The sequence below is a fragment of the Oncorhynchus keta genome, chromosome 9, assembly GCF_023373465.1.
Source record: "Oncorhynchus keta strain PuntledgeMale-10-30-2019 chromosome 9, Oket_V2, whole genome shotgun sequence".
Taxonomy (NCBI): domain Eukaryota; kingdom Metazoa; phylum Chordata; class Actinopteri; order Salmoniformes; family Salmonidae; genus Oncorhynchus; species Oncorhynchus keta.
In genome coordinates this window covers 10,096,326-10,121,600 of record NC_068429.1, presented here as the reverse complement: position 1 = coordinate 10,121,600, position 25,275 = coordinate 10,096,326, and the positions used below count along the sequence as shown (strand labels likewise).

At 44.5% G+C, this 25,275-nt stretch overlaps 1 protein-coding gene across 1 annotated transcript in view; it reads right to left on the bottom strand.

Annotated features, from left to right (window-relative positions):
• auh (AU RNA binding protein/enoyl-CoA hydratase) overlaps window positions 1–25,275 on the bottom strand; it is a 61,374-nt gene that overhangs the window by 25,373 nt on the left and 10,726 nt on the right. The window lies entirely within an intron of this gene.

Sequence of the window (25,275 nt, the reverse complement as noted above, 5' to 3'; positions counted from 1 at the left end):
ATCGGTGTCTTATTATCAGTGTCTTATTATCAGTGTCTTATTATCGGTGTCTTATTATCGGTGTCTTATTATCGGTGTCTTATTATCGGTGTCTTATTATCGGTGTCTTATTATCGGTGTCTTATTATCGGTGTCTTATTATCGGTGTCTTATTATCAGTGTCTTATTATCGGTGTCTTATTATCGGTGTCTTATTATCGGTGTCTTATTATCGGTGTCTTATTATCCGCGTCGTTATTAGCCACGTCTTATTATCCACGTCTTATTATCGTCTATATTAGCAGCATCTTATTAACCACGCCATATTATCCACGCCTTATTATCCACATCTTATTATCGTTTATATTAGCAGCATCTTATTAACCACGCCGTATTATCCACGCCTTATTATCCACGTCTTATTATCCACGTCTTACTATCCACGTCTTACTATCCACGTCTTACTATCCACGTCTTACTATCCACGTCTTACTATCCACGTCTTACTATCCACGTCTTACTATCCACGTCTTACTATCCACGTCTTACTATCCACGTCTTACTATCCACGTCTTACTATCCACGTCTTACTATCCACGCCTTACTATCCACGTCTTATTATCCACGCCTTATTATCCACGTCTTACTATCCACGTCTTACTATCCACGTCTTACTATCCACGTCTTACTATCCACGTCTTACTATCCACGTCTTATTATCCACGCCTTACTATCCACGTCTTATTATCCACGCCTTATTATCCACGTCTTATTATCCACGTCTTACTATCCACGTCTTACTATCCACGTCTTATTATCCACGTCTTACTATCCACGTCTTACTATCCACGTCTTACTATCCACGTCTTACTATCCACGTCTTATTATCCACGCCTTATTATCCACGTCTTACTATCCACGTCTTATTATCCACGCCTTATTATCCACGTCTTACTATCCACGTCTTACTATCCACGTCTTACTATCCACGTCTTATTATCCACGCCTTATTATCCACGTCTTATTATCCACGTCTTATTATCCACGTCTTATTATCCACGTCTTACTATCCACGTCTTATTATCCACGTCTTATTATCCACGTCTTACTATCCACGTCTTACTATCCACGTCTTACTATCCACGCCTTATTATCCACGCCTTATTATCCACGCCTTATTATCCACATCTTATTATCCACATCTTACTATCCACGTCTTATTATCCACGTCTTATTATCCATGTCTTATTATCCATGTCTTATTAACGTCTTATTATCAAAATCTTATTATCGTCTATATTAGCAACGTCTTTATTAACAACGTCTTATTATCTCATTACCAATGTCTATATTATCAACATCTTATTAATTACGTCTATATTATCAACATCTTATTAATTACGTCTATATTATCAACATCTTATTAATTATGTCTATTATCAACATCTTATTAATTACGTCTATATTATCAACATCTTATTAATTACGTCTATATGATCAACATCTTATTAATTATGTCTATTATCAGCATCTTATTAATTATGTCTATATGATCATCATCTTATTAATTATGTCTATTATCAACATCTTATTAATTATGTCTAAATCATCAACATCTTTATTATCAACGTCGGCAGGTGGCCTACTGGTTAGGGCGTTGGGCCAATAACCAAAAGGTTGCCAGTTTGAATCCTCAACCTAACGAGGTGAAAAATCAGTCGTTCTGCCCTTGAGCAAAGCAGTTAACCCCCCACAACAACAGCTCCCAGTGTGGTAGCAAGGCAGTTAACCCCCCACAACAACAGCTCCCAGTGCGGTAGCAAGGCAGTTAATCCCCCACAGCAACAGCTCCCAGTGCGGTAGCAAGGCAGTTAACCCCCCACAACAACAGCTCCCAGTGTGGTAGCAAGGCAGTTAACCCCCCCACAGCAACAGCTCCCAGTGCGGTAGCAAGGCAGTTAACCCCCCACAACAACAGCTCCCAGTGCGGTAGCAAGGCAGTTAACCGCCCACAACAACAGCTCCCAGTGCGGTAGCAAGGCAGTTAACCCACCACAACAACAGCTCCCAGTGTGGTAGCAAGGCAGTTAACCCCCGATAACAACAGCTCCCAGTGCGGTAGCAAGGCAGTTAACGCCCGATAAGAACAGCTCCCAGTGTGGTAGCAAGGCAGTAAACCCCCCACAGCAACAGCTCCCAGTGCGGTAGCAAGGCAGTTAACCCCCCACAACAACAGCTCCCAGTGCGGTAGCAAGGCAGTTAACCCCCCACAGCAACAGCTCCCAGTGCGGTAGCAAGGCAGTTAACCCCCCACAACAACAGCTCCCAGTGCGGTAGCAAGGCAGTTAACCCCCCACAACAACAGCTCCCAGTGCGGTAGCAAGGCAGTTAACCCACCACAACAACAGCTCCCAGTGTGGTAGCAAGGCAGTTAACTCTCGATAACAACAGCTCCCAGTGCAGTAGCAAGGCAGTTAACGCCCGATAAGAACAGCTCCCAGTGTGGTCGCAAGGCAGTTAACCCCCCACAGCAACAGCTTTAGTGCGGTAGCAAGGCAGTTAACCCCCCACAACAACAGCTCCCAGTGCGGTAGCAAGGCAGTTAACCCCCCACAACAACAGCTCCCAGTGTGGTAGCAAGGCAGTTAACCCCCCACAACAACAGCTCCCAGTGCGGTAGCAAGGCAGTTAACCCACCACAACAACAGCTCCCAGTGTGGTAGCAAGGCAGTTAACCCCCGATAACAACAGCTCCCAGTGCGGTAGCAAGGCAGTTAACCCACCACAACAACAGCTCCCAGTGTGGTAGCAAGGCAGTTAACCCCCGATAACAACAGCTCCCAGTGCGGTAGCAAGGCAGTTAACGCCCGATAAGAACAGCTCCCAGTGTGGTAGCAAGGCAGTTAACCCCCACAGCAACAGCTACCAGTGCGGTAGCAAGGCAGTTAACCCCCCACAACAACAGCTCCCAGTGCGGTAGCAAGGCATGTAACCCCCCACAACAACTGCTCCCAGTGTGGTAGCAAGGCAGTTAACCCCCACAACAACAGCTCCCAGTGTGGTAGCAAGGCAGATAACCCCCGATAACAACAGCTCCCAGTGCGGTAGCAAGGCAGTTAACCCACCACAACAACAGCTCCCAGTGTGGTAGCAAGGCAGTTAACCCCCGATAACAACAGCTCCCAGTGCGGTAGCAAGGCAGTTAACGCCCGATAAGAACAGCTCCCAGTCTGGTAGCAAGGCAGTTAACCCCCCACAGCAACAGCTCCCAGTGCGGTAGCAAGGCAGTTAACCCCCCACAACAACAGCTCCCAGTGCGGTAGCAAGGCAGTTAACCCCCCACAGCAACAGCTCCCAGTGCGGTAGCAAGGCAGTTAACCCCCCACAACAACAGCTCCCAGTACGGTAGCAAGGCAGTTAACCCCCACAGCAACAGCTCCCAGTGCGGTAGCAAGGCAGTTAACCCTCCACAACAACAGCTCCCAGTGCGGTAGCAAGGCAGTTAACCCTCCACAACAACAGCTCCCAGTGTGGTAGCAAGGCAGTTAACCCTCGATAACAACAGCTCCCAGTGCAGTAGCAAGGCAGTTAACGCCCAATAAGAACAGCTCCCAGTGTGGTAGCAAGGCAGTTAACCCCCCACAGCAACAGCTCCCAGTGCGGTAGCAAGGCAGTTAACCCCCCACAACAACAGCTCCCAGTGCGGTAGCAAGGCAGTTACACCCCCCACAACAACAGCTCCCAGTGCGGTAGCAAGGCAGTTAACCCACCACAACAACAGCTCCCAGTGTGGTAGCAAGGCAGTTAACCCCCGATAACAACAGCTCCCAGTGCGGTAGCAAGGCAGTTAACGCCCGATAAGAACAGCTCCCAGTGTGGTAGCAAGGCAGTTAACCCCCCACAGCAACAGCTCCCAGTGCGGTAGCAAGGCAGTTAACGCCCCACAACAACAGCTCCCAGTGCGGTAGCAAGGCAGTTAACCCCCCACAGCAACAGCTCCCAGTGCGGTAGCAAGGCAGTTAACCCCCCACAACAACAGCTCCCAGTGCGGTAGCAAGGCAGTTAACCCACCACAACAACAGCTCCCAGTGTGGTAGCAAGGCAGTTAACCCTCGATAACAACAGCTCCCAGTGCAGTAGCAAGGCAGTTAACGCCCGATAAGAACAGCTCCCAGTGTGGTAGCAAGGCAGTTAACCCCCCACAACAACAGCTCCCAGTGCGGTAGCAAGGCAGTTAACCCCCCACAACAACAGCTCCCAGTGTAGTAGCAAGGCAGTTAACCCCCCCACAACAACAGCTCCCAGTGTGGTAGCAAGGCAGTTAACCCCCCACAACAACAGCTCCCAGTGCGGTAGCAAGGCAGTTAATCCCCCACAGCAACAGCTCCCAGTGCGGTAGCAAGGCAGTTAACCCCCCACAACAACAGCTCCCAGTGTGGTAGAAGGGCAGTTAACCCCCCCACAACAACAGCTTCCAGTGTGGTAGCAAGGCAGTTAACCCCCCGCAACAACAGCTCCCAGTGTGGTAGCAAGGCAGTTAATCCCCCACAGCAACAGCTCCCAGTGCGGTAGCAAGGCAGTTAACCCCCCACAACAACTGCTCCCAGTGTGGTAGCAAGGCAGTTAACCCCCACAGCAACAGCTCCCAGTGTGGTAGCAAGGCAGATAAACCCCGATAAACAACAGCTCCCGGTGTGGTAGCAAGGCAGATAACGCCCGATAACAACAGCTCCCAGTGTGGTAGCAAGGCAGTTAACCCCCCACAGCAACAGCTCCCAGTGCGGTAGCAAGGCAGTTAACCCCCCACAACAACAGCTCCCAGTGCGGTAGCAATGCAGTTAACCCCCACAGCAACAGCTCCCAGTGTGGTAGCAAGGCAGATAACCCCCGATAACAACAGCTCCCAGTGTGGTAGCAAGGCAGATAACCCCCGATAACAACAGCTCCCAGGCTTATCGACATCATTAAAAATAAAGTACAAACCATTTCCAACAAAGAAAACAAGCAATATCTGAAATTCTTTCATTATACAGACAGACCCACGGAGTGCTCAGTTGCGCTTAATGTGTTAATTCCCCTTCCTTCCTTATAGATTCCCTCAAATACAAAAAAAAACATGGCAAATATACTTTACATGGGGGCATTATAAACTACAACAATACACATTTCCAACACAACAATGTGGAAAGAATACAACTTCTATATTGTCCAAGGAGTGTTATTCAATCCAAACAGCTTGGACAGCCCTCGACTTTTAACCCCAGCATAATCCACCTGGCGCTCGGATAACACATCACCTTTAAGATCCCCCTGGGATGTCTGGAGATCCCTGACCCCTTCCTGACCCCTTCCTGCCTGCACCTCACATGTCAAGGCATCCATCAACCTCTAAGACACACTGTCACCTGATAGGTCAGGTCTGAGTGTGAAAACATGGTCTCTGTACAGACCGCTCTCTGGCCTTGGCGTTGAATGCTGAATCACTGAAAATGTCTCAGTCGGCTGCCAAAAGGTTTGCCAGGGAGCTAAGGGTTTCAACGTAGGGTACTTTGGAAGGGCAAAGGGAGAATGGCATGCACATGACCTTTTAAGGTTTTGTTTCGTGTTTATAGTTGGAGAGAAACATTATTTTGATTATATCCCGTTTGTAACAACTGAGTGAGCGGATTAGCAAATGACTGAAAGTGACGTGCATTTGAGGCTTGGAATACTCTCTACAATAGCAATGGCCTACATAGAGAAGTTTTACATTCTTGCTGTTATTTCATTGTATACAACAGTAATTCAGTTCACGGGTTAACCACTTACTTCCCAAATACCAAACATCACAGGTTAGTTAGCAGGTGAAACAACCACTCTTTGTTCTATGTTCTGGCTATACAGGTGTTCAAACACTTATATACACAGCTACTGCCAAGATAAAGGACACAATTGAGTAAATGCAGGATACAAAGTATATTGAAAGCAGGTGCTTCTACATAGGTGTTGTTCCTGATTTAATTAAGCAATTTAAATTCCCATCATGCTTAGGGTCATGTATAAAAACGCTCACTTTCCCATTATTTTGGCTACCGTGGTTAGAAGAGATCTGAGACTTTGAAAGAGGTCTCAAAGGACCATAGGGGGTTTAAAGGGTGTGTGTGTGTGTGTGTGTGTGTGTGTGTGTGTGTGTGTGTGTGTGTGTGTGTGTGTGTGTGTGTGTGTGTGTGTGTGTATGTCTCAGACACCAGATCTCAACCCAATTGAACACTTATGTCAGATCCTGGAGTGGTGCCTAAGACAGTTGTAGTTGTCCAGCACCATCATCAAAACACCAAATTATGGAATTTCTCGTGGAAGAATGATGTCACATCCCTCCCATAGAGTTCCAGACTCTTGTAGAATCTATGTAAAGACGCATAGAAGCAGTTCTGGCTCATGGTGGCCTAACACCCTATTAAGACACTATGTCGGTACTTACCGGTAGCCGTTAGTAGTAAAATATCACATTTGTTATACTACAATGGGTGTCTCCTCACATAGGGAACCACAGTCAGGCACTAAGTGATACACTATTCCCATGAGGATCACATAGAGAGATAATGACAAGCCTTGGTCACTGTAAACAACAACAGTTCAGAGGACTGGGGTTGTTGTGTTCAATAGGAACTAAATGGAAGCCAACAGGCCAAAACGTGGAGGGACCAGTGGTGTAGTGCCATTTCTTCAGGTGCCAAGCGGTTTAAAAAAAAAATGACCATCATTTCTCAATCAAAGTTGCAATGCAATGTCTGCCTATACATACACATATTGGCTCACATTTTTTTTCTTCTATTTTTAATACCCTTTAAATTAGATCTAATTTCAAAATAGTCCATCATCACTGTCAATAGTGAATTATATTTCTTCACGTTTTACGTGAGCTGCATCTGCGTATACTAACCATCTGATCACAATCAGTTTTGTGGGAATACGCAGATCTACTGATGTGAAACTACTGTTTCATGAGCAAATTTTATGAGAAGATGGGGTTATAGCCTACCTGTGTTTTCTTTCAATAACAATGGATCGCGATCAAACATTTCAGTAGAAAAGCCAACGATAAAGGTTTGAACTGCTTTTTTTTATACTAAGTTACGTGGGCAGCAGGTAGCCTCATGGTTAGAGTGTTAAATTAGTAACCGAAAGGTTGCAAGATCGAATCCCCGAGCTAACAAGGTAAAAATCTGTCGTTCTGCCTCTGAACAAAGCAGAATTTGTTCTTAACGGACTTGCCTAGTTAAAAAAAGGTCAAATACATTTTTAAAAAAACATGAGATTCATAACTTAAAACCTTGACCAGAGAGAAACTGTCAAAGAATACAGCAAAGAGCTGCTGTTTTTACAAGTGAATTCATGACAGTGCTGAATACAAACTTAGACAAGACTGTTTTTATTCAAAACTATTACAAAACTCCTCCGTACTTCCACTGGCCCTGTAACAAATGAGTAGCCAAGTGTATCGATAGCCTGCTTTTTTATTATTATTAGCAGCTCGTCGTGTCTATTTTAATATCGAGGAATATTTCACTTTCTCTGGTCATAGGAACAACATGAATTTGTGCACGAGGCAGATGCGGTGCGATTCAGGGTTCGCCATCACGTGGAAGACGGTGTCTCCTCTCTCTGGTCAGTCTCACCGGAGGAAAGGAAGGAGAAAGCAGGGACCGTGTGAGGCAGACCCTCTGCTGCTCGCTTCCTCCCTCCTCTGAGATGAATGCTGTGTTAAAAACAATTGGGAACTCGGAAATCTCTGACTTCCGACTTCAGTGCATTCGAGACAACTGGAAGAAAATAAAAATAGAGATCTGACTGTGAAAAATAGTTTCGAATGGTCATCCAACTCGGAAACTTTTTAAATATTTTTCTAGAGCTCTGACTTTCTGACCATAAGATCACTGACGTCACGTTTTGATCTTGTTTGTCCGAATTCCTAGTCTTGAAAGCACCATGACTATCAGATGCAAGTGCCATCAGGCCAGTAAAATAGAAAAGCTAATTATTTGCTAATTATTTCAATGTATTCTCAGCTGTACCTCACAAGTGCTACACCAACTGATATATTTTGTTATCAAAGCTAGCGTTTTAAAATATAATATCGCCTGAGAAGAAAAGAAAAGAATGGCAGGCCAGGCCAGGCATGTAGCCAATATGCTGTGGTAATGTACTAGGCCCACTGCATAAACCTCATTTTTATTAAGTTAATGTTACATGTTTAAAAAAGAATCTGAGCTGTAGATCTCAGCTTGCTTTTTGACTGAGAAAGTGATCTTGACTCAGAAAAGGTTGGTGACCACTGGACTAGTCTGTTGATTTTTGGCTTCTGTCATTGCTGAGGAGAAAGAGCTGCATCAGTCAAAGGTCCCTTTGTTTATAAGACATACAAAGCCCTCAGAAGACGGCAGTGAATGTGCTTGCTGGGTGCCAATGGAGTCAAAAGTCTAATGGATTCAAAAGTTAGCTATCTAACTGGTGATTCTAACTGGTGATTCTAACTGGTGATTCTAACAGGTGATTCTAACTGGTGATTCTAACTGGTGATTCTAACTGGTGATTCTAACTGGTGATTCTAACTGGTGATTCTAACTGGTGATTCTAACGGGTGATTCTAACGGGTGATTCTAACGGGTGATTCTAACGGGTGATTCTAACGGGTGATTCTAACGGGTGATTCTAACTGGTGATTCTAACTGGTGATTCTAACGGGTGATTCTAACTGGTGATTCTAACGGGTGATTCTAACGGGTGATTCTAACGGGTGATTCTAACTGGTGGTTCTAACTGGTGGTTCTAACTGGTGATTCTAACTGGTGATTCTAACTGGTGATTCTAACTGGTGGTTCTAACTGGTGGTTCTAACTGGTGGTTCTAATCGGTGGTTCTAACCTAACTGGTGGTGGCCTCTGGGCCGGTGTTTTCTCATTTCCTAAATCTAGATCTGCGTGTCAATGTATATCTTCTTCCGGAATTAAGCTTTATAGTCCGCTTGACTTGAGATCCGTCAGCTAATGATAAATAGAGACTACAACTCGTTATTTTTTATAATAAAACACACAGAGAGCCATGAAAATAGTTCAAACACATCTCGCATTCTAGTGTGCTCCAATTCCTTAGTGAGGAAGTAACTGGGCTACACTCTGACTGGGGCTACACTCTGACTGGGGCTACACTCTGACTGGGGCTAAAAATGAAGACACAAAATATGGTTACATCCTTAATGACTATTTACAGACAGCGCACACACACACCCACCCACACACACACCCACACCAGGGTTTCCGTTAGCCGGTAATCAACGGCTTTTATCAACAACAAAAAAATTGGAAAACCTGTTTGAAACCTGAATGTTTTACTTCAGGTTTTACCTTGCTCGAAAATCCAACCATAAAAGCATTATAAAGACTTCATAGGAGGCGCGAGAATTTGAAGTTTGGGGAAGCATATAATGTATTCAAGCTACTATTTCTAGCGATTTGCGTGCCAGTTATGATTTTCATGTGCACATGTGGAACAGTTTAATTTCAATAATTATGTTTTTGTTTCTCAAAATCACGTGGTTAATCATGCTGTATAAATCTGAATGAAAACGATACAAATATAAAAGTAAAAACTGAACTAAATCGAGAGCACCAGCAAATGGACACAGTGATACACCGTGATCATTGGCCTCTGCTATATGGACACAGTGATCATTGGCCTCTGCTATATGGACACAGTGATCATTGGCCTCTGCTATATGGACACAGTGATCATTGGCCTCTGCTATATGGACACAGTGATCATTGGCCTCTGCTATATGGACACAGTGATACACCGTGATCATTGGCCTCTGCTATATGGACACAGTGATACACCGTGATCATTGGCCTCTGCTATATGGACACAGTGATCATTGGCCTCTGCTATATGGACACAGTGATCATTGGCCTCTGCTATATGGACACAGTGATCATTGGCCTCTGCTATATGGACACAGTGATACCTCTGCTACACAGTGATCATTGGCCTCACACAGTGATCATTGGCATATGGCCTCTGCTTGGCCTCTGCTATATGGACACAGTGATCATTGGCCTCTGCTATATGGACACAGTGATCATTGGCCTCTGCTATATGGACACAGTGATACACCGTGATCATCATTGGCCTCTGCTATATGGACACAGTGATCATTGGCCTCTGCTATATGGACACAGTGATCATTGGCCTCTGCTATATGGACACAGTGATCATTGGCCTCTGCTATATGGACACAGTGATCATTGGCCTCTGCTATATGGACACAGTGATCATTGGCCTCTGCTATATGGACACAGTGATCATTGGCCTCTGCTATATGGACACAGTGATACACCGTTCATTGGCATATGGACACAGTGATCATTGGCCTCTGCTATATGGACACAGTGATCATTGGTCTCTGCTATATGGACACAGTGATCATTGGCCTCTGCTATATGGACACAGTGATCATTGGCCTCTGCTATATGGACACAGTGATCATTGGCCTCTGCTATATGGACACAGTGATCATTGGCCTCTGCTATATGGACACAGTGATCATTGGCCTCTGCTATATGGACACAGTGATCATTGGCCTCTGCTATATGGACACAGTGATCATTGGCCTCTGCTATATGGACACAGTGATCATTGGCCTCTGCTATATGGACACAGTGATACACCGTGATCATTGGCCTCTGCTATATGGACACAGTGATCATTGGCCTCTGCTATATGGACACAGTGATCATTGGCCTCTGCTATATGGACACAGTGATACACCGTCATCATTGGCAGATAAAAATAGCCTAAATGAGCACATGGAACTGAGATGGCCAATGCAGCCCTTGACCTATAACTTCCATTGTCAACCAAGTAAAAATACATAAAGCCGACAAATAAAAACAGTAGAAAATATACTGATTAAAATTCAGGTTCATTCAATCACATGAATCTCTCTACAAGCCTGTCTGTCTGCCCTTCTATCTGTCTTGACTTGAGCTACTGCTTGTGAAGCGCAACATTGTATCAAATCAATCAACTGGATCCAGCCAAAAGCTGTCTCTGGCGAATTTGCAACATTGTATAAACTAGTCTATTCCAGAGGTATATTTGCCAGTGAGTTTAGGACAGACAGCTATTTTTGAGCAAGGAAAATATATTTTAAGATGTTTATACCGGATATATGGAATCATCAGATGATGATATTTTGCTCTTTTACATGAGGCTTGGTGATTATCGAGGGGGAGATTGTTGAAAAGATTTTTCAAATAGGACTATTGTGAGGAACTATTAGGCTATCATTCGCAATACATATACTTTGTTGACTTACTGTGTGAGGTGAAGGAAAAAAAATACTGAGAAGCAGAGCTTATTAGTGGTGGACGAGGTGAGTTAAGACAATCAGACATCCCCCAATGGACACTTCCTTACATTTATGAGCAGCAGGTCAGGTAGGCTATGTCTATATGTGCTCAGGTGTGCACACACCCTCAACTTTAACAGAGAAACCTGACCCACGATCATTACACACAAGCCATAAGACTCCTGAACATATCGTCAAATGGTTACCCAGACAATTTGCATTGCCCCCCCATATGCATAGTCACATTAATAACTCTACCTACATGTACATACTACTTTAACTAACCGGTGCCCCCGCACATTGACTCTGTGCTGGTACCCCCCTGTATATAGTCTCACTATTGTTATTTTACTGCTGCTCTTTAATTACTTTTTACTTCTACCTCTTATTCTTAACCATCTTTTTTTTTTTATTGAATTGTTGGTTAGGGACTCGTAAGTAAGATCCTCCCGTGTAGTTCTGGGCTGATTCCTCACCATTCTCATGATCATTGCAACTCCATGAGGTGAGATCTTGCATGGAGCCCCAGGCCGAGGGAGATTGACAGGTCTTTTGTGTTTCTTCCATTTGCGAATAATCGCACCAACTGTTGTCACCTTCTCACCAAGCTGCTTGGCGATGGTCTTGTAGCCCATTCCAGCCTTGTGTAGGTCTACAATCTTGTCCCTGACATCCTTGGAGAGTTCTTTGGTCTTGGCCATGGTGGAGAGTTTGGAATCTGATTGATTGATTGCTTTTGTGAACAGGTGTCTTTTATACAGGTAACAAGCTGAGATTAGGAGCACTCCCTTTAAGAGTGTGCTCCTAATCTCAGCTCGTTACCTGTATAAAAGACATCTGGGAGCCAGAAATCTTTCTGATTGAGAGGGGGTCAAATACTTATTTCCCTCATTAAAATGCCAATCAATTTATAACATTTTTGACATGCGTTTTCTGGATTTTTGTTGTTGTTATCCTGTCTCTCACTGTTCAAAGAAACCTACCATTAAAATGATAGACTGATCATTTCTTTGTCAGTGGGCAAACATACAAAATCAGCAGGGGATCAAATACTTTTTTCCCTCAATGTATGCATAGATGAAAACAACAGAGGTCAATGCAAATAGTCTGGTTTGCCATTAGATGTTCAGGAGTCTTATGGCTTGGGGATAGACGCTGTTTAGAGGCCTCTTGGACCTAGACGTGGCGCTCCGGTACCGCTTGCCGTGCGGTAGCAGAGAGAACAGTCTATGACTAGAGCAACTCGCCCAAGCCTTCCCAATTTCTCCTTCTCCCAAATCCAGTCAGCTGATGTTCTGAAAGAGCTGCAAAATCTGGACCCCTACAAATCAGCCGGGCTAGACAATCTGGACCCTTTCTTTCTAAAATTATCTGCCGAAATTGTTGCCACCCCTATTACTAGCCTGTTCAACCTCTCTTTCGTGTCGTCTGAGACTCCCAAAGATTGGAAAGCAGCTGCGGTCATCCCCCTCTTCAAAGGGGGGGACACTCTTGACCCAAACTGCTACAGACATACATCTATCCTACCATGCCTTTCTAAGGTCTTCGAACGCCAAGTAAACAAACAGATTACCGACCATTTCGAATCTCACCATACCTTCTCTGCTATGCAATCTGGTTTCAGAGCTGGTCATGGGTGCACCTCAGCCACGCTCAAGGTCCTAAATAAGAAACATTACTTTGCAGCCGTATTCATTGATCTGGCCAAGGATTTCGACTCTGTCAATCACCACATCCTCATCGGCAGACTCGACAGCCTTGGTTTCTCAAATGATTGCCTCGCCTGGTTCACCAACTACTTCTCTGATAGAGTTCAGTGTGTCAAATCGGAGGGTCTGCTGTCCGGACCTCTGGCAGTCTCTATGGGGGTGCCACAGGGTTAAAATCTTGGAGCGACTCTCTTCTCTGTATACATCAATGATGTCGCTCTTGCTGCTGGTGAGTCTCTGATCCACCTCTACGCAGACGACACCATTCTGTATACTTCTGGCCCTTCTTTGGACACTGTTAACAACCCTCCAGGCAAGCTTCAATGCCATACAACTCTCCTTCCGTGGCCTCCAATTGCTCTTAAATACAAGTAAAACTAAATGCATGCTCTTCAACCGATCGCTGCCTGCACCTGCCCGCCTGTCCAACATCACTACTCTGGACGGCTCTGACTTAGAATACGAGGACAACTACAAATACCTAGGTGTCTGGTTAGACTGTAAACTCTCCTTCCAGACCCACATCAAACATCTCCAATCCAAAGTTAAATCTAGAATTGGCTTCCTATTTCGCAACAAAGCATCCTTCACTCATGCTGCCAAACATACCCTTGTAAAACTGACCATCCTACCAATCCTCGACTTCGACAATGTCATTTACAAAATAGCCTCCAATACCCTACTCAAAAAATTGGATGCAGTCTATCACAGTGCAATCCGTTTTGTCACCAAAGCCCCATATACTACCCACCATTGCGACCTGTATGCTCTCGTTGGCTGGCCCTCGCTTCATACTCGTCGCCAAACCCACTGGCTCTATGTCATCTACAAGATCCTGCTAGGTAAAGTCCCCCCTTATCTCAGCTCGCTGGTCACCATAGCATCACCCACCTGTAGCACGCGCTCCAGCAGGTATATCTCTCTGGTCACCCCCAAAACCAATTCCTTCTTTGGGCGCCTCTCCTTCCAGTTCTGTGCTGCCAATGACTGGAATGAACTACAAAAATCTCTGAAACTGGAAACACTTGTCTCCCTCACTAGCTTTAAGCACCAACTGTCAGAGCAGCTCACAGATTACTGCACCTGTACATAGCAGACCTATAATTTAGCCCAAACAACTACCTCGTTCCCTACTGTATTTATTTTATTTATTTTGCTCCTATGCACCCCGTCATTTTTATTACTACTTTGCACATTCTTCCACTGCAAATCTACCATTCCAGTGTTTTACTTGCTATATCTTATTTACTTTGCCACCATGGCCTTTTTTTTGCCTTTACCTCCCTTATCTCACCTCATTTGCTCACATCGTATATAGACTTCTTTATACTGTATTATTGACTGTATGTTTGTTTTACTCCATGTGTAACTCTGTGTCGTTGTATGTGTAGAACTGCTTTGCTTTATCTTGGCCAGGTCGCAATTGTAAATGAGAACTTGTTCTCAACTTGCCTACCTGGTTAAATAAAGGTGAAATAAAAAAATTAAAAAGAGTGGCTGGAGTCTTTGACAATTTTTTGGGCCTTCCTCTGATACCGCCTGGTATAGAGGTCCTAGATGGCAGGAAGCTTGGCCCAGTGATGTACTGGGCCATTCGCACTACCCTCTTTAGTGCCTTGTGGTTGGTGGCCGAGCAGTTGCCATACCAGGCAGTGATGCAACCGGTCAGGATGCTCTCGATGGTGCAGCTGTAGAACCTTTTGAGGATCTGAGGACCCATGCCAAATCTTTTCAGTCTCCTGAAGGGGAATAGGTTTTGTCGTGCCCTCTTCACGACTGTCTTGGTGTGCTTGGACCATGATAATTCGTTGGAGATGTGGACACCGAGGAACTTGAAGCTCTCAACCTGCTCCACTGCAGCCCCGTCGATGAGATTGGGGGCGTGCTTGGTCCACTTTTTCCTGTAGTCCACAATCATCTCCTTTGTCTTGCTCACGTTGAGGGAGAGGTTGTTGTCCTGGAACCACATGGCCAGGTCTCTGACCTCCTCCCTATAGGCTGTCTCGTCATTGTCGGTGATCAGGCCTACCATTATTATGTCATCGGCAAATGTAATGATGGTGTTGGAGTCGTGCCTGGCCGTGTAGTCAAGAGTGAACAGGGAGTACACGAGGGGACTGAGCACGTACCCCTGAGGGGCCCCCGTGTTGAGGATCAGTGTGGCGGATGGGTTGTTACCTACCCTTACCATCTGGGGGCAGCCCATCAGGAAGTCCAGGATTCAGTTGCAGAGGGAGGTGTTTAGTCCCAGGGTTGTTAGCTTATTGACGAGCTTTGAGGGCACTATGGTGTTGAACGCTGAGCTGTAATGAATAGCATTCTCACATACAGTGGGGAGAACAAGAATTTGATACACTGTGGATTTCCTACATACAAAGCATGTAGAGGTCTGTCATTTTTATCATAGGTACACTTCAACTGCGAGAGACGGAATCTAAAACAAAAATCCAGACATCACATTGTAGGATTTTTAAGTAATTCATTTGCATTTTATTGCATGACCAAAGTATTTGATCACCTACCAACCAGTAAGAATTCCGGCTCTCACAGACCTGTTAGTTTTACTTTAAGAAGCCCTCCTGTTCTCCACTCATTACCTGTGTTAACTGCACCTGTTTGAACTCGTTACCTGTATAAAAGACACCTATCCACACACTCAATCAAACAGACTCCAACCTCTCCACAATGGCCAAGACCAGAAAGCTGTGTAAGGACATCAGGGATAAAATTGTAGACCTGCACAAGGCTGAGATGGGCTACAGGACAATAGGCAAGCAGATTGGTGAGAAGGCAACAACTGTTGGCGCTATTATTAGAAAATGGAAGAAGTTCAAGATGACGGTCAATCACCCTCGGTCTGGGGCTCCATGCAAGATCTCACCTCGTGGGGCATCAGCCCAGAACTACACAGCAGGACCTGGTCAATGACCTGAAGAGAGCTTGGACCACAGTATCAAAGAAAACCATTAGTAACACACTACGCCGTCATGGACTAAAATCCTACAACGCACGCAAGGTCCCCCTGCTCAAGCCAGTGCATGTCCAGGCCCGTCTGAAGTTTGCCAATGACCATCTGGATGATCCAGAGGAGGAATAGGAGAAGGTCATGTAGTCTGATGAGACAAAAATAGAGCTTTTAAGAAGAAGGATGAGTACAACCCCAAGAACACCATCCCAACCGTGAAGCATGGAGGTGGAAACATCATTCTTTGGGGAGGCTTTTCTGCAAAGTGGACAGGACGACTGCACCGTATTGAGGGGAGGATGGATTGGGCCAACAACCTCCTTCCCTCAGTAAGAGCATTGAAGATGGGTCGTGGCTGGGTCTTCCAGCATGACAATGACCCGAAACACGCAACTAAGGAGCTGCTCCGTAAGAAGCATCTCAGGGTACCGGAGTGGCCTAGCCAGTCTCCAGACCTGAACCCAATAGAAAATCTTTGGAGGGAGCTGAAAGTCCGTATTGCCCAGCGACAGCCCCAAAACCTGAAGGATCTGGAGAAGGTCTGTATGGAGGAGTGGGCCAAAATCCCTGCTGCAATGTATGCAAACCTGGTCAACAACTACAGGAAACGTATGATCTCTGTAACTGCAAACAAAGGTTTCTGTACCAAATATTAAGTTCTGCTTTTCTGATGTATCAAATACTTTGTCATGCAATAAAATGCAAATGAATTACTTAAAAATCATACAATGTGATTTTCTGGATTTTTGTTTTAGATTCCGTCTCTCACAGTTGAAGTGTACCTATGAGGGAGATTCTCCTCTCTGTTACGTACCGTTCACATCAGGTGCAGTGTTTATGTTTTATTTGATTACAGGAGTTGCACGGTATGTTAAGATGAATGCTAATTATTTACGCACCGGTACATTTCTGAAAACGGCCAAGAAATTAAAATCTTCTCCCACATTTTTCTCATGGAAATTCTCACACAACACACAGACAGCTCACACACAAAGAGAGAGACAGAAAGACAGACAGCGCACACCCAGACAGACAGGTTGGAGGGCCAGTGGTCAGACATGGTGGGCCAGACATTTCCGTGGGTAACTGCAACAGCCCTTCAGATAGATACCGCTTAATAACAGGCCAGTGAGTAAATGTCTTCCAGGGCACAGGACGACACGCCACCCCCACAAAAACTGTATCCTGCTGACGTCACCCCACCCCCACATTTCCAGGGAGTGCGGCGGCAGCGGTGAATAAATCTCTAAAGACTTGGACGGGTGCCAAGGATTTGGTGACCTATTTTCATGGATCTCTCTCTCTCTCTCTCTCTCTCTCTCTCTCTCTCTCTCTCTCTCTCTCTCTCTCTCTCTCTCTCTCTCTCTCTCCTCTCTCCTCTCTCTCCCTCTCTCTCTCTCCTCTCTCTCTCTCTCCTCTCTCTCTCTCCTCTCTCTCTCCCCTCTCTCTCTCCCCTCTCTCTCTCTATAAGAATATCTCGCTCTCAAATTTCAATAGAGACCGAACAGATTTAAAAATAAATAAATAAAGGCATTTGGGTGCATTAGTGAGACCTCATTAGAAGACAGGCAGTCTTCTCTGATCCGCTGCTTGGTCACGGGTCTATTCAGCTGTTGTAGTGAAGCTTTGGGCCCGTATAAAATCTATGTTGCGGAAAACACGAACGGAATCACAGAATCACAGAATTTTCAAAAATGTGTTGAACTTAGTATAATACCAACAAAATGTATTGAATTTAGTAGGAACTCAACTAAATGTATTGAACTTCATAGACAATTATTTAATTTGGCCAAGTTAATCATAAGACATGAACAAATTTGAATCAGTGATTGGTATTTTCCTGCAAATTTCTTAAAGGGCATAGGAATTCCCGTCAGTGTGTGTTGCGTGGCGCAGGTATGTCTAGTCTACACTTTGTGTAGCCATTAGCGATAATGCTAACGATAACTGTCTGCTAGTAGATGGAAATGCTTTCCCAAAAACCTTTTCAATAAAATGTTAACTACAAAGTAGCCTATGCCTTACCTTGCATAATTAAATTATGATTATTGGCATCCTTCCAGTGGCCATTTGTTTTGCAAGCTCTGCAATCCCATGAGCACTTAAGAAACACCAGCAAAACAATGGTTGGTCTGCACTTGCATTACAAACGTAACTACCCCCAAAATTCAGAGAAAATGTACTTGATACGATTGTGATGTGTTGTTGTCCCACCTAGCAATCTTAAAATGAATGCACTAATTGCAAATCAGCATAAGAGCCTCTGCTAAATTACTAAAATGTTTTAAAAAATCTACATTTCTTAGATTTTTTTCCCCAAGAGTTAAAAAAGTGGTCTACTGATGTGGGTTAATGTTGTGGACTTAAAACATACATTTTTGTTTTTTTTCTATTTCAAAAAGTGTGATTTTGAAAGCAAAAATCTGAAGGAAAAAAAATTTGAAAACTGAAACCTGGAAAAACAAAATGGGAAAAACGACATTTGTGAGAATTTTGGGGGCGAATAATAAAATGACTGCTTTTACAGGGCTCTAGAAGCTCCTTCAGCCTGATGGAGTGGGAGGGGAGGATAGTGTTGAATAATGTCCCAATTATCTCTCCTTCCTCCATAAGTGTGCACTTGTTCCGTTCCCTTCACTGACTTGAAAGGAAATGACATGTGTCAGAAATACGGTGGAAACACTCCCACTAGCCTCCGGCTACACCAATCCAATGCAAGTGCACACTTCAGGAGAAAGGAGATATTATTGGGACACACCCTTGGACTGACTTCCTTCAGTTTCTCAGCTGTGGATACTGGAGAACCTCAAGAGCTCTTTGTTGCTCTTAATTTAGAGGACCTTTCATACACCCCCAAAAAAAAAAAAGAATCCCCTAATAATCCGTAGAACATTATTTTTAAGGGGAAGTGATATGTAAAATGTTAAACGATGCCCAGCGAGAAGGCAGAGGTTATTTACACGAGATTTAAGTAAATAGTGCAACAATGAGTTGCATGCGATGCAATCACCCACCAGCTGTCTTCCTAAAGTTAATTTGGGTTTGAATCCATCGACATCAAATCTGTTATTTTGGGAAACATTTGACGCTGCAAGAGCTTTTCCGTGGACACGATTGATACTGTAATGAAAACAAATCACAAGTAAAACTTCAATGATAATAATATAATAATAATAATAATAATAATATAATATAATAATATATGCCATTTGCAGACGCTTTTATCCAAAGCAAGTCATGCATACATTTGGTCCGTGGACCCTGGCGTTACAAGATTGAGCTACAGAAGGACCGAGACGAATTTTAGCATTTATCGTAGCAATTAGCACGCAACATTTTCACAAAAACCAGAAAAGCAATCAAATAAAATAATTTACAATTTAAAATGATACATTTTAGGCCATTGACAGTTCATTAGGTCAATCCTCAATAGTCAAATTTGACTTTAAAAATAATGAAACGCGTGATAACTGTGGCTGTCAAATATCCCACAAAAAAATAAAGTGTGAGGAGAGGATCAGCCGAGAGAGAAATTGTTTTTCAGAGAGGCAGCCAGCGAAATGTCAAGAGCTAAATCCCTTAGGCCTTGCGAGAGACGAAGACAAAGGGCACCTGAATCCCTGGATGAGACTGAACAGAGACGGACAAAGGTCCGACATCAGCCCTGATGAATCGTACAGCAATGGGCTGGTGGTGCCTCAGAAATGACTGACATGCTCCATGTAATGTAGAACACCTATCAGAACACCTGTCCAAACAGAATTCACACCGACAGACGAATGTACATCTCTGTGACAGATAGGCCCAACATGGTGCTCCATACATTTGAGTGAGAGAAATGTCATTGGTGGCACATTGGTGGGGGGGGGGGGGGGTATCTGGATAGACAACACGTTGTCTTTAAAAAAAACACATTGATGAGTTAACTATTAATCTGAGAATAAAAAGGGACTTCTATAAAAACAAGAAAGATAGAAACAGGTCAAGCCTCTCGCTTCATAGTAGAACGAGGATCATTCAGTCGACTTTCGTACTGGTCCTAGACTACGGCGACATCATCTATTTGAACGCAGCTGTCACTTCATTAAAGCCGTTAGATGCAGTCTACCATAGAGAACTACATTGCATTATGCTCGACAGGTTTCTACACATCTTCAGAATTCTCTCCGTTCCCCTTTGGGTGGCTGTGCAGCTAATAGCTATAAACAGACACAAGACCTCTGTTGATGCCTCTCTACTCTTAGACTGGAGAGAAGTAAGCTGGTTTTATTAAACAATCCTTGGAGAGGGTTCAACACCAGTGTAGCTCAATCAGACATGGATTGACAAAGTTCCCTACTGTGACCTCCCTTATAACTACTCATCAATTCATGTTGCAAATATGGCACAATTATATTGGTTAAGTGATGTCCAAAGAGTTTGGGTAGTATACTGAATGTGCCATAAAAACGGTTGAGGAATATGTGCTAGAATGAGTCAGTGTAAGCTTCTCCTAATAAAAGGCTGACCCACAGCAGGTCAAGGTTGTGTACATTTGTAGGCGAACAAATGAGAAGTGTGTTCCTTCCTGGTTACAATTGATGATAAAAGGCAGGAAACAAACAGGCATTTACCACATACATAGCTAGGACACAATGATACATATCTCCCCCTTGCTAACATATCGGAGCAGCTTTTCTTTTAGGTTAGACAGAGACACAGACACTCTCTTAAGCTTTGATTTTCATGCCACATTAAACAATTCTGCAACCAAAATATATCTCTGTGTACATTTTCATGCGGTGCACCATTTTATCCAAATTGTCCCAGTCAACCTTGAAACTAAGATGGCATAGCAGTTCAGACGTCTTTTGTCCTCGTCTTGTCGTGTCCTGTGTATATATATATAATATATAATAATAATAATAATATATGCCATTTAGCTGACGCTTTTATCCAAAGCGACTTACAGTCATGTGTGCATACATTCTACGTATGGGTGGTCCCGGGAATCGAACCCACTACCCTGGCGTTACAAGCGCCATGCTCTACCAACTGAGCCACAGAAGGACCACATATATATATTTACAACTTTTTTCACATACATTTTATTTTTATTTTCCATCAACTCATCTTAAAAACACTCTCCTGCAACCCGCCTCACCAATTTATATTTATAAATAAGTATTATTTACCTCAAATCTGCAATCCTCCAAGAAGCTAGCCAGAAGCTAGCCAGAAACTCCAAGAAGCTAGCCAGGAGCTAGCTAGAAGCTAATCAGAAGCTAGTTCAGAAGCTAGTTAGCTTCTTTACTGGCAAATCGTTAGTATTCAGCTAACCACGGTTTGTGGTCATCAGCTATCCTTTAGCTGGAAAATCTATCGCCCGTTTTGTACGGCGTCTCCATGTCCTTGGATTTCAACTGCTCTCTGGACATTCATTCCCGGATCTCACAGCTAGCTAGCTGCTATCCGTGTGTCTATCTGCTCTCGTCGATTCCGGAGCAAACATAAATTACTCCGGAGCTAGCCAGCTCCGTCAATCACTCCTGAGCTCCGTCAATCACTCCTGGGCTGCAGTCACCTATCCGGACCCGTTTTACCGCCTACGCGGAGCCCCACCGGGCCTTCACGACTGGACTGCCGACGTTATCTACCCGAAGGAGATCCGGCTGGCTCCTCCGTCGCGTCGTTACCTGAACGCCCATCTGCGGCCTGCTAACCGTTAGCTGTCTTACCGGCTGCTCTCAGAATAGACAATCTGACAATTTATTTATTTTTATTATTATGTTTCTTCTTGGGCCTCTATAACTATATCTATTGTTTTTTTTGTTTTTTTTGTGATTTGGACTAATCCCCTCTACCACACGGAACCCCACTAATCTACTGACGCAAGAGGTGGCTAACAACAGACCTCCATCCTATGCTAGCTTGCTACCGATGTCCTGGCTAGCTGTCTAAATCGCCGTGACCCCCAAACCAACCACTCCACTCACTGGACTCTTTTGATCACTCGACTAAGGATGCCTCTCCTTAATGTCAATATGTCTTGTCCATTGCTGTTCTGGTTAGTGTTTATTGGCTTATTTCACTGTAGAGCCTCTAGTCCTGCTCACTATACCTTATCCAATTTATTAGTTCCACCACCCACACATGCAATGACATCTCCTGGTTTCAATTATGTTTCTAGAGACAATATCTCTCTCTTCATCACTCAATACCTAGGTTTACCTCCACTGTTTTCACATCCTACCATACCTTTGTCTGTACATTATACCTTGATGCTATTTTATCGCCCCCAGAAACCTCCTTTTACTCTCTGTTCCAGACGTTCTAGACGACCAATTCTTATTGCTTTTAGCCATACCCTTATTCTTCTCCTCCTATGTTCCTCTGGCGATGTAGAGGTGAATCCAGGCCCTGCAGTGCCTAGCTCCACTCCTATTCCCCAGGCGCTCTCTTTTGATGACTTCTGTAACCGTAATAGCCTTGGTTTCATGCATGTTAACATTAGAAGCCTCCTCCCTAAGTTTGTTCTATTCACTGCTTTAGCACACTCTGCCAACCCGGATGTTCTAGCTGTGTCTGAATCCTGGTTTAGGAAGACCACCAAAAATTCTGACATTTTAATTCCAAATTACAACATTTTCAGACAAGATAGAACTGCCAAAGGGGGCAGTGTTGCAATCTACTGCAAAGATAGCCTGCAGAGTTCTGTCCTACTATCCAGGTCTGTACCCAAACAATTTGAACTTCTACTTTTAAAAATCCACCCCTCTGAAAACAAGTCTCTCACCGTTGCCGCCTGCTATAGACCACCCTCTGCCCCCAGCTGTGCTCTGGACACCATATGTGAACTGATTGCCCCCCCATCTATCTTCAGAGCTCGTGCTGCTAGGCGACCTAAACTGGAACATGCTTAACACCCCAGCCATCCTACAATCTAAATTTGATGCCCTCAATCTCACTCAAATTATCAATGAACCTACCAGGTACCCCCCCAGAGCCTTAAACACGGGCACCCTCATAGATATCATCCTAACCAACTTCCCCTCTAAATACACCTCTGCTGTCTTCAACCAAGATCTCAGCGATCACTGCCTCATTGCCTGCATCCGTAATGGGTCAGCGGTCAAACGACCTCCACTTATCACTGTAAAACGCTCCCTGAAACACTTCAGCGAGCAGGCCTTTCTAATCGACCTGGCCGGGGTATCCTGGAAGGATATTGATCTCATCCCGTCAGTAGAGGATGCCTGGATATTTTAAAAAAATCCTTCCTAACCATCTTAAATAAACATGCCCCATTCAAGAAATGTAGAACCAGGAACAGGTATAGCCCTTGGTTCTCCCCAGATCTGACTGCCCTTAACCAACACAAAAACATCCTATGGCGTTCTGCATTAGCATCAAACAGCCCCCGTGATATGCAGCTGTTCAGGGAAGCTAGAACCGTTATACACAGGCAGTTAGAAAAGCCAAGGCTAGCTTTTTCAAGCAGAAATTTGCTTCCTGCAACACTAACTCAAAAAAGTTCTGGGACACTGTAAAGTCCATGGAGAATAAGAACACCTCCTCCCAGCTGCCCACTGCACTGAAGACAGGAAACACTGTCACCACTGATAAATCCACCATAATTGAGAATTTCAATAAGCATTTTTCTACGGCTGGCCATGCTTTCCACCTGGCTACTCCTACCCCGGTCAACAGCACTGCACCCCCAACAGCAACTCGCCCAAGCCTTCCCCATTTCTCCTTCTCCCAAATCCATTCAGCTGATGTTCTGAAAGCTGAAAAATCTGGACCCCTACAAATCAGCCGGGCTAGACAATCTGGACCCTTTCTTTCTAAAATTATCTGCCGAAATTGTTGCCACCCCTATTACTAGCCTGTTCAACCTCTCTTTCGTGTCATCTGAGATTCCCAAAGATTGGAAAGCAGCTGCGGTCATCCCCCTCTTCAAAGGGGGGGACACTCTTGACCCAAACTGCTACAGACCTATATCTATCCTACCATGCCTTTCTAAGGTCTTGAAAGCCAAGTCAACAAACAGATTACCGACCATTTCGAATCTCACCATACCTTCTCTGCTATGCAATCTGGTTTCAGAGCTGGTCATGGGTGCACCTCAGCCACGCTCAAGGTCCTAAACGATATCTTAACCGCCATCGATAAGAAACATTACTGTGCAGCCGTATTCATTGATCTGGCCAAGGCTTTCGACTCTGTCAACTACCACATCCTCATCGGCAAACTCGACAGCCTTGGTTTCTCAAATGATTGCCTCGCCTGGTTCACCAACTACTTCTCTGATAGAGTTCAGTGTGTCAAATCGGAGGGTCTGCTGTCCGGACCTCTGGCAGTCTCTATGGGGGTGCCACAGGGTTCAATTCTTGGACCGACTCTCTTCTCTGTATACATCAATGAGGTCGCTCTTGCTGCTGGTGAGTCCCTGATCCACCTCTACGCAGACGACACCATTCTGTATACTTACGGCCCTTCTTTGGACACTGTGTTAACAACCCTCCAGGCAAGCTTCAATGCCATACAACTCTCCTTCCGTGGCCTCCAATTGCTCTTAAATACAAGTAAAACTAAATGCATGCTCTTCAACCGATCGCTAGCTGCACCTACCCGCCTGTCCAACATCACTACTCTGGACGGCTCTGACTTAGAATACGTGGACAACTACAAATACTTAGGTGTCTGGTTAGACTGTAAACTCTCCTTCCAGACCCATATCAAACATCTCCAATCCAAAGTTAAATCTAGAATTGGCTTCCTATTTCGCAACAAAGCATCCTTCACTCATGCTGCCAAACATACCCTTGTAAAACTGACCATCCTACCAATCCTCGACTTTGGCGATGTCATTTACAAAATAGCCTCCAATACCCTACTCAACAAATTGGATGCAGTCTATCACAGTGCAATCCGTTTTGTCACCAAAGCCCCATATACTACCCACCATTGCGACCTGTACGCTCTCGTCGGCTGGCCCTCGCTTCATACTCGTCGCCAAACCCACTGGCTCCATGTCATCTACAAGACCCTGCTAGGTAAAGTCCCCCCTTATCTCAGCTCGCTGGTCACCATAGCATCTCCCACCTGTAGCACACGCTCCAGTAGGTATATCTCTCTAGTCACCCCCAAAACTAATTCTTTCTTTGGCCGCCTCTCCTTCCAGTTCTCTGCTGCCAATGACTGGAACGAACTACAAAAATCTCTGAAACTGGAAACACTTATCTCCCTCACTA